Source organism: Lacerta agilis, chromosome 6 (assembly GCF_009819535.1).
Source record: "Lacerta agilis isolate rLacAgi1 chromosome 6, rLacAgi1.pri, whole genome shotgun sequence".
NCBI classification, from domain to species: domain Eukaryota; kingdom Metazoa; phylum Chordata; class Lepidosauria; order Squamata; family Lacertidae; genus Lacerta; species Lacerta agilis.
This window is the reverse complement of record NC_046317.1, coordinates 63,977,654-63,986,699: the sequence shown is the minus strand read 5'-3', so window position 1 is coordinate 63,986,699 and position 9,046 is coordinate 63,977,654.

Here is a 9,046-nt window from a genome sequence, read left to right as displayed (position 1 = left end):
CAATGAATATGACCCCCTCCTGACCCCTGTCCCATGCCAGCATGGTGCCAGTACGCATGGCTTAGCAGGTCCCTGTAGCATTTCTATAGCTTTTCAGCAGCATCGCTGCCGGGTCTTCTGTGCCAACACCTGGTGGCACAGTACACATGCCAAACGTGTTAGAGATTTCAGTGACCTACTGCAGAAAGGAAATGCAGCTGTTATCTATAAGCAATTAGTAGTTGGCAGAAAGCCCAGATTGCTCTCTCTCTGACCATTAGCAAGCACCTGTGATTGGTCAGTGGAGTACTTAAAGAACTCAGCGTTCACTGAGAGGGTGTGGTAGGTGCTGGTGTGTGGCGTTAGGTTGATGAGAGAGAGAGAGACAGAGAGAGGAAAAGATTTTATGTTTTGTTTCTTTTATTTTGTAAAGTCTGTAAATAGTAACTTATGGATGCTAGTTGCTTCAATCAATAAATACTGCATATAGTTATCCAGTGAGTTGCTGAGTTCCTGCGTTGAGCTGTCTAGTCAATTTCACAACAGCCAGAAGCTTCCAGAAAGGCTGCGTCTAACTCTGCTGTGTCCAGGAATACATTATACTCCTGACACTAAATCCCAAAGGTTATGATTGTCTTAAGAGGTTATGGGAGTTCCAGACTGTGGCTGGTGATTGGCTGAAGCTGGTGAAGCTGTGGACGCGTGGAACTGCACAAGACAGACAACAGCTGCAGCGTGTCATTGCTGGATGCTGTGGATTCCTGTGTTCTCTCTCGGAAGCTGTGAGTAGCTGGTTCCTGGGTTGTTAGGAAACATTGCTCTCAGATGGCTTCTCAACCGTTTCAGATGGCGTTTGAGCGTCTGAATGACCACAACTACTTGCTTTGGTCTGAGCGTATGCAGGCTGTGTTACAGAGGGACCATCTCTGGCTGGCAGTAAATAAGCCACCTGCAAAGCCTGATGATGAAGATCAGGACAGAGACCAAAGAGCAAGGGCCACCATAGTCTTGGGGCTGGAAGACTCTCAGTTACCGTATGTGAGAGGGATTAAGTCGGCAAAAGGCGTGTGGAAGGCGTTGAAAGACCTTCATGTGCGTGAGACAGCAGGTTCCAAACTGTTTCTTCGCAAGGCGTTGTATAAAGCAATGTTGCAGCCTGGAGTTACAATGCAAGATCATTTGCACAGTTTGCAGATGAAATTTGTAGCGCTACAAGAAAGAGACTGTGTATTAGACCAGCAGGAGAAAGTGTCTATAATTTTGAGCTCTCTTCCTGAAAGCTGGGACAATCTAGTCATGACATTTGAAGCGATGAAAGAAGAAGATTTGACTGTTAATTACGTAACTGGGCGTTTGCTGGAAGAATGGCAGAAGCGGGAGGACAGGTCGTTAATTTCAGAGGCTTCGGCAAGCGGTCGGCTTGTAAAGAATGCAAGCAGCGTTCCAGAAGGGAAGCAACAACAACGTTCGTGTCCGGCATCTGGTGAAGAGTCCGCGTATGCTGTGCGTCGGTGCTATCGCTGTGGGTCAACGCGGCATTTGAGAAAATGGTGTCCAGAGGCGGCCAAGCAGCAGCAGCGACAGGAGCAGCAGCAGCGTCAGGAGCAGCAGCAAAGACAGAAGAAATTCTTCAAACGCACCAAGTCAGCGCAACTTGTGACTGCCGTGGTTAAGTGTGCTGATGAGAAACAGACTGTCTGGGTGGTAGATTCAGGAGCTTCTCGGCACATAGTAAATTCAGAGAAAGTTTTTGTTTCTAAGGGCCAAACGCAAAGCAGTCAGGTAGCTTTAGCTGATGGGAGAACTTCTGAGGTACATTCAGGGGGTTCTGTATATGTTCCTTGTCTGCGTGAGTGCCTGGAAAATGTGCTGTATGTACCATCACTAAGAAGCAATTTAATGTCAGTTGATTGTTTGCTTAAAGCTGGGTTTAAAGTTCATTTTGAAAACAACAGCTGTATTATTAAAAAGAATGGTGAGATTCTTGGCATTGCTAAGCCAGAAGGTGGTTTGTTTAAACTTAAAGCTGGTTCTTCAGTTGCAGCAGTGGTCAGTAATTCTCAACCTGTGTTAAACAACAAAGCTATGCATAACAACTGTTTACATTTACTGTATAGGAAGCTAGGCCATGCTGGATGGAAAAGTGTTTTGAAAATGCCTGAGTTAGCTGATGGATGTAAGCTAGAGAGTTGCAATAAGTATTTGGACTGCAATGTATGTAAGAAAGTCAAAATTTGCAGAGTTCCATTTCCCAGAAGTGATAGAGTAAGTGACTCACCACTACAGCTTGTCCATTTGGATGTAATTGGTCCTTTTGTTGTAAGCAGGGGTGGAGCACGTTTTTCTCTAACAATTGTGGACGATGCAACACGTTTTTCTTGGGCCTATCCCATGAAACACAAGGGAGATGTATTTACCAAATTCAAAAGCTGGGTAGCATCAGTGGAGAGGTTTTTTTCTGTTAAAGTGAAAAGAATTCAAAGTGATCGTGGAGGTGAATTCATGTCTAATGCTTTCAGAAATTGGTTGCAGAAACATGGTATTGGGCATCGAAAAAGTAATGTTTTTTGTCCACAGGAAAATGGTGTGGCGGAACGCAAAAATAGATCATTACAGGACATGATGCATTCAATGCTTGAGGATGCTGGGTTACCTATGTCATATTGGGCTGAAAGTATATTAACTTCGTGTTATATTCAGAATAGGCTGTTCCATCAGACTATTGGTACTACTCCTTATTTCAAATTGTTTGGTAAGAAACCTAAGATAGATCATCTACATGTTTTTGGTTCTAAAGCGTGGGTACAGATTCCAAAGCAAATGAGAAAGAAAGGGGAGCCTAAATCTAAGCAATTAATTTTTGTAGGCTACCAAGAGTTTTCAAAGGGTTACAGATTTGCTGAAGGTACTAATGGAATTGTGATATCGAGAAATGCCAAGTTTTGTGAGCACGCTGGCTGGGAGAAATTGCATGCAAACACAGAGGTTTGGTTTGATTCCCAAAGGTTTAACAGTGAAAAAGAGACTCAGAGTTCAGAAACTGTGGGGGAGAAAAGTGCTGAGTCATTATCTCCAAAGCAAGAGTCAGATCAGTCATCGCCTGTTCCTAAGCAACAGCAAGGGGGGGGCGAACGTCTGAGGGGGAAAATGAAACAGAGGAAACTTTTACTCCTAGGAGGTCACAGCGAGAAAACAAAGGAGTGCCTCCGAATCGTTATTGTTCTAGCACAGGCAGTGTATGTAATGTAACGATAGAGCCTCAAAGTTTCCAGGAAGTTTTGGCATTACCACAACAACAGGCAGATTTGTGGAAACAAGCCATGAATGAAGAAATGGCATCTCTTAATGAGCATGAGGTGTTTACACCTGTGGCAACACCTAAGGGAGTGAAGGTGATTGGGTGCAAGTGGGTGTACAAACTTAAACCTTTGGTCACAGGAGGATACAAATACAAGGCTCGCTTAGTAGCGCAAGGTTTTTCTCAAAAGCCTGGTTTAGACTTTGATGAAACCTTTGCACCTACAGCTAAAAGTGAGTGTCAGGTTACTGCTAGCCATAGCAGCGAAGCGAAAGCTTAAAGTCAACCATTGTGACGTACAAACCGCATATTTACATGCACCTTTGAATGAAGACATTTATCTTGCTGAGCCACCCGGGTATGAGACGGGTAACGGAGTGTTAAAACTCAATAAAGCTCTTTATGGTCTCCGGCAGGCCGCGAGATCTTGGAATAAATGTTTACATGCAGCTTTAATTTCATTCCAATTTCGACAAAGTGTAGCTGATAACTGTGTCTACGTGCGTGGAACTGGTGACAAACAAGAGTATTGCCTTGTGTATGTTGATGACTTATTACACATGAGTAAGTCAGACAAACAAACTAAAGCATTTGCTGCACAACTATCCAAAAAGTTTAAAGTGAAAGATCTTGGTTCAATTAAGTCTTATCTAGGCCTGGAAGTGTGCTGGGCAAAGGATGGGAGTTGTTTAATCAGTCAGCAGAGCAAAATTAAACAGCTTCTGGCAACATATAACATGCAAGACTGTAAAGGATCTGCTATTCCTATGGAACTAGGATTCATTAAATCACTTCACACAGATGAAAGTCCTATGTTTGAACATCCTGAGTTATATCAGTCAGCAATTGGAAGTTTAATGTTTCTGAGTCAATGGTCAAGACCTGATATAAGTTACACAGTGGGAATACTTAGCAGGCAGGTATCAAAGCCATCGCTTAATGCCTGGAAAGCAGTGAAATTTTTGCTAAGGTATTTGAAACAAACAATTGGCCATGTGTTAAAACTTAGTTCTGCAGGAGATGAACTGTTACATTGTTATTCAGATAGTGACTGGGGAAATTTACCGGATAGAAAATCTGTTACAGGTTTGGTCATTATGTTTGGAGGGGCTTTAATTGGCTGGAAGTCAAGAAAACAGAGTATAGTGAGTGTTTCTTCGACAGAATCAGAATTCGCGTCGTTAAGTGCGTTATGTTCTGAATTGACGTATTTCAAGCAATTGTTAACAGATCTGAATGTAAACTGTGAAAAGCCAATACAAGTTTGCATTGATAATCAAGCATGCATTGCCTTGAGTAATACTGAAAGTTTTAAGTCACGTTCAAAACATGTGTCAGTGAAATATCAAAATGTAAGATGCAGTGTACAGAACAATTTAATTTCATGTATCTATGTACCAAGTGATCAGAATGTTGCAGATGTGTTAACAAAGCCATTGAACAAAGTGAAGAACAAACAAATGTGTAAAAGTTTGGGTTTGCTTGATGAAGTGAGTTAAAAGAACTCTGTATATGCACAGGAGTTAATTGCTACGATAAACAGCTGTGAGGGGGTGTTAGAGATTTCAGTGACCTACTGCAGAAAGGAAATGCAGCTGTTATCTATAAGCAATTAGTAGTTGGCAGAAAGCCCAGATTGCTCTCTCTCTGACCATTAGCAAGCACCTGTGATTGGTCAGTGGAGTACTTAAAGAACTCAGCGTTCACTGAGAGGGTGTGGTAGGTGCTGGTGTGTGGCGTTAGGTTGATGAGAGAGAGAGAGACAGAGAGAGGAAAAGATTTTATGTTTTGTTTCTTTTATTTTGTAAAGTCTGTAAATAGTAACTTATGGATGCTAGTTGCTTCAATCAATAAATACTGCATATAGTTATCCAGTGAGTTGCTGAGTTCCTGCGTTGAGCTGTCTAGTCAATTTCACAACAGCCAGAAGCTTCCAGAAAGGCTGCGTCTAACTCTGCTGTGTCCAGGAATACATTATACTCCTGACACTAAATCCCAAAGGTTATGATTGTCTTAAGAAAACGGGTTAGGCCAGTTTTCAGGAAGTTAGAGTGTACCGAATTAATCTGCCTTATAATGCCATGACCTGCTTCTTGCAGCCTCAGCAATGGAGGAATCAAATTTCCCTTCAAGCTAAACAGCAGCTAAGGTGGAGAATTTAATGCCAAAGTTCAACCTTGTTGCAGTTGGACTCCCTGTATGGGATCTCTCTCTCTCTTTCTTGCGCTATGCAGCCTATGTTTCCTCCAGATGTTGCTGGGCTGCATCTCCCATCATATCTGAGCACTGGCCACACTGGCTGGGCTGATGGAAGCTGGGGTCCAACAACTTCTCGAGGGTCACAGATGAGCCACACCTGTTCTAGACTATCCATCCTGAGATATGTCTTCAGTACCAAACTATCTCACCTGCAAAACAAAATAAAATAAAAATTCCTTCCAGTAGCACCTTAGAGACCAACTAAGTTTGTTCTTGGTATGAGCTTTCGTGTGCATGCACACTTCTTCAGATACACACAACAAACTTAGTTGGTCTCTAAGGTGCTACTGGAAGGAATTTTTATTTTATTTTGTTTTGACTATGGCAGACCAACATGGCTACCTACCTGTATCTCACCTGCATGTCACTCTTGGCTCCTTTTTCAGCCTCTATACAGGAAATTTTCCGCCTTGCAGCTATCCTGCTTCCAGTTTTGAAAAGCTAGACCAAAGACACTTGTCCTTAACCCCTTCTATTTACCATCCACCCACATACTGAATGACAACAGTGAGGAACATTTATCCCCGCATCAAACTTTCTTAATCCCATCCTGCCAACAAAATTCTCCTGTGCTGGTCCTGGCTGACTACTACTTCTCGGTGTCAAAGGAGTCCAGATTGCCAAACACAGGAGCATTGTGGGAGGAATGTGGTGGGGTTGTGTGTTGTCTTCGAAATGGGCCTGGTAGGCAGAAACACACCTTAGTTAGGAGAGATGCTTTCTGAGCCCAAAGTCTGGGACTGCTTATTCCAAAAGTGAAACCAGAGCCCTCTTGGTGCATGTAAGGTATGATGATGGGTTTATTTGCTTTACTGAATAACTGTGTGGCATCTGCTGCAGGACCTTACCCCCTGTTCTGTTCCACCACCACCCCTCCAATACAGCAGCAGGCCTAGAGCCTACCTGGAACCAAAGGAACCAGGCCAAATTCAAAGTGTTCCTACAGTATTACTATATAAAGCCCTTAGCAACTTGGGACCAGTTTACCTGCATATATGCCCTATCGACTGCTTCGATCTGCAGAACTGGTGTTATTACAGGTGCCACATAATACCTATTCTGCATGTGGAAGAAATAAATATTTTAGCGTGGCAGCTCCCACATTTTGGAACTCAGGCAAGGTGCCTTTGCTGTACTTTTTCGGCACCTGCCAAAAATATTTTTGTTTATTCTGTAGAATCCTGATGTGTACTTTAATCTGTTTTAAGTTCATTAGTGAATTTAATTTTTCAAATGGTTTTAAATAGTTGCTTTTAACTGTTTTTTTACTGATAATGTTATTCTTTTTGTAAACCTTTTTGAAGTCCCCCCCCCACAATCAAGTGATGTATAAATTTAATCAAATAAAATAAATAAAATGGTGCCCCCTGTTTACCATCCACCCATATCTATAAAGGTCTATCTTTTTTCCTGGGTGCTACATCCAGAACAGGATAGCTTTTATCATTCTCAGACCACATGATTAATTACTTTCTGCACAGCAACAGCCATTTCTGAAGAACGAAATGTTCTTATTGTGAAACTAATGGGATATTTGGAGGCACTGGAGAGCATTTTACATTTTAAAGTCTACTAACGGCCATAAGTGTGCCAAGTAGGGTGTGGGAGACATGCTTTGCACACTATAGCTTTAAGGTACATTTGAAGCATGCGCGCGCGCACACACACACACACACACACACGCCCCAAAGAATTCTGGGTACTGTAGTTCGTTAAGGGTTGCTGGGAGTGGTAACTCTGTGAAGGGTAAACTACAACGCCCAGAATTCTTCAAGGAAATGAATGTGCTTTGAAGGAATAGTGCGCACAGTGCACATTGCCTGAACTGAAACTGCCCCCAGCATTGGGGATATCTTCTTGGGGAAGCTGGATGCCTCTCTGTTCCTTCCTGCTCTTGACCCCCAAAGTGCGCTGCCTCTCCTGGCTCTGCAATGCGCACTTGGCGTGCATGGCTGCCTCCTGCCTCTCAGTTATGCACAAGTCCCAGCTAACAAGTCCCAGCTGGTCCTTGTGCAGTTGTGTGGGTGGCTTGCTTGGGCTCGTCCCAATCCTCTCTCTAAACATCCAGAGCCCTGCCGAGAAAGGGAAGCAACTTCCAAGAACTGCACTGGGGTGGGGAGTGGTTTGAAGCTGCCTGCTTTAAACCATCACCTAAGCCATGTGCTGCTCCCAGGGGAAGCCATGTGTCTACCTGAGCATGGAGAGGATCTTCTTCCTCCTTCTTCCTTCCCTTTGGCTTTGCCTCCTTTCCTGGCCCAGTTTAAAGCAAATTGCAATCACAAGAATAGGGTGGGTCCTAAAATACAGTGGTACTGTACCTTGGTTCCCAAACTTAATCTGTTCCGGAAGTCTGTTCCAAAACCAAAGCGTTCCAAACCCAAGGCGTGCTTTCCCATAGAAAGTAATGCAAAATAGATTAATCCGTTCCAGACTTTTAAAAACAACCCCTAAAACAGCAATTTAACATTAATTTTACTGTCTAGCGAGACCATTGATCCATAAAATGAAAGCAATAATCAATGCACTGTACTATAAAATAAGTAAGACAGTATAGTAGATGATAGAAATTAAAAAAAAAATCCCATACGTGCACTGATGATAGTAATTGTTTGGATGGGGGCTTTTATCCATTTCTGCAGTCACACAATCAGTCAATCAGTAGCTGAACTGGGTTCCACATAGTCACAAAAACGAAGAACAAGTAACAGTAAAAAACAAAACAAAACGAAAAAAGCCATACAAACAAAAACGCAAAAAATTAGCAAAAACAAAAGCTCCAAATATCACCTTTGTGTTGCGTGGGTGCTCACGACTCGACAGCCAACAGACTCAACAGGAAGCCTCTGATTAGCAGGGGGGGACTCAATTTACAAATGGAACACCTACTTGTTCAGGACATGTTCAGCTTCCAAGGCAAGGTTCACAAACTGGAACACCTACTTCTGGTTTTGCAGCATTCTATTTCCAAGTTGTTCATAAACTAAGCTGTTCTGAAACCAAGGTACTAGTGTATATATAAATCACAAGGGTAAAAGGCCATGATAAGGAGGTACATTTTCAGCAAATGATTGAACTGTATAATGGATGTAGAAGACAACACCTCTGGATTATCTGCATTAGATCTGACACCCAAATGCTTAACAATAAGCAAGCACAAAATGCCTTTCCTTCAGCCTCCTTTTTACTTCCAACAAATCCACAGAGTGCTGCTGAGTCTCAGCTTCCTCCTCTTTAGTCACCCCTTTGAAGAACTCATTGGGGGAAAAGTTGGGGACAAATGTAGAGATAGTTGGCTCTGCTTGTCAATGGCTCTGGCGCCACCTACTGTTGGCCTCCCTGCCTTTAGCCCTTCTCAGTGGGCACCAGCCACCACTACCCATCACTTGTGTTGAAGCAGAATTCAGCATATGTATGTGGAATAGGAATGGGGGAGCATATTTGCCTCAGACAGCAAATTATCTTGGGCCCTGTTCATTTCCAACATTAGCTGGACAGGTGCTTCTGATAGCT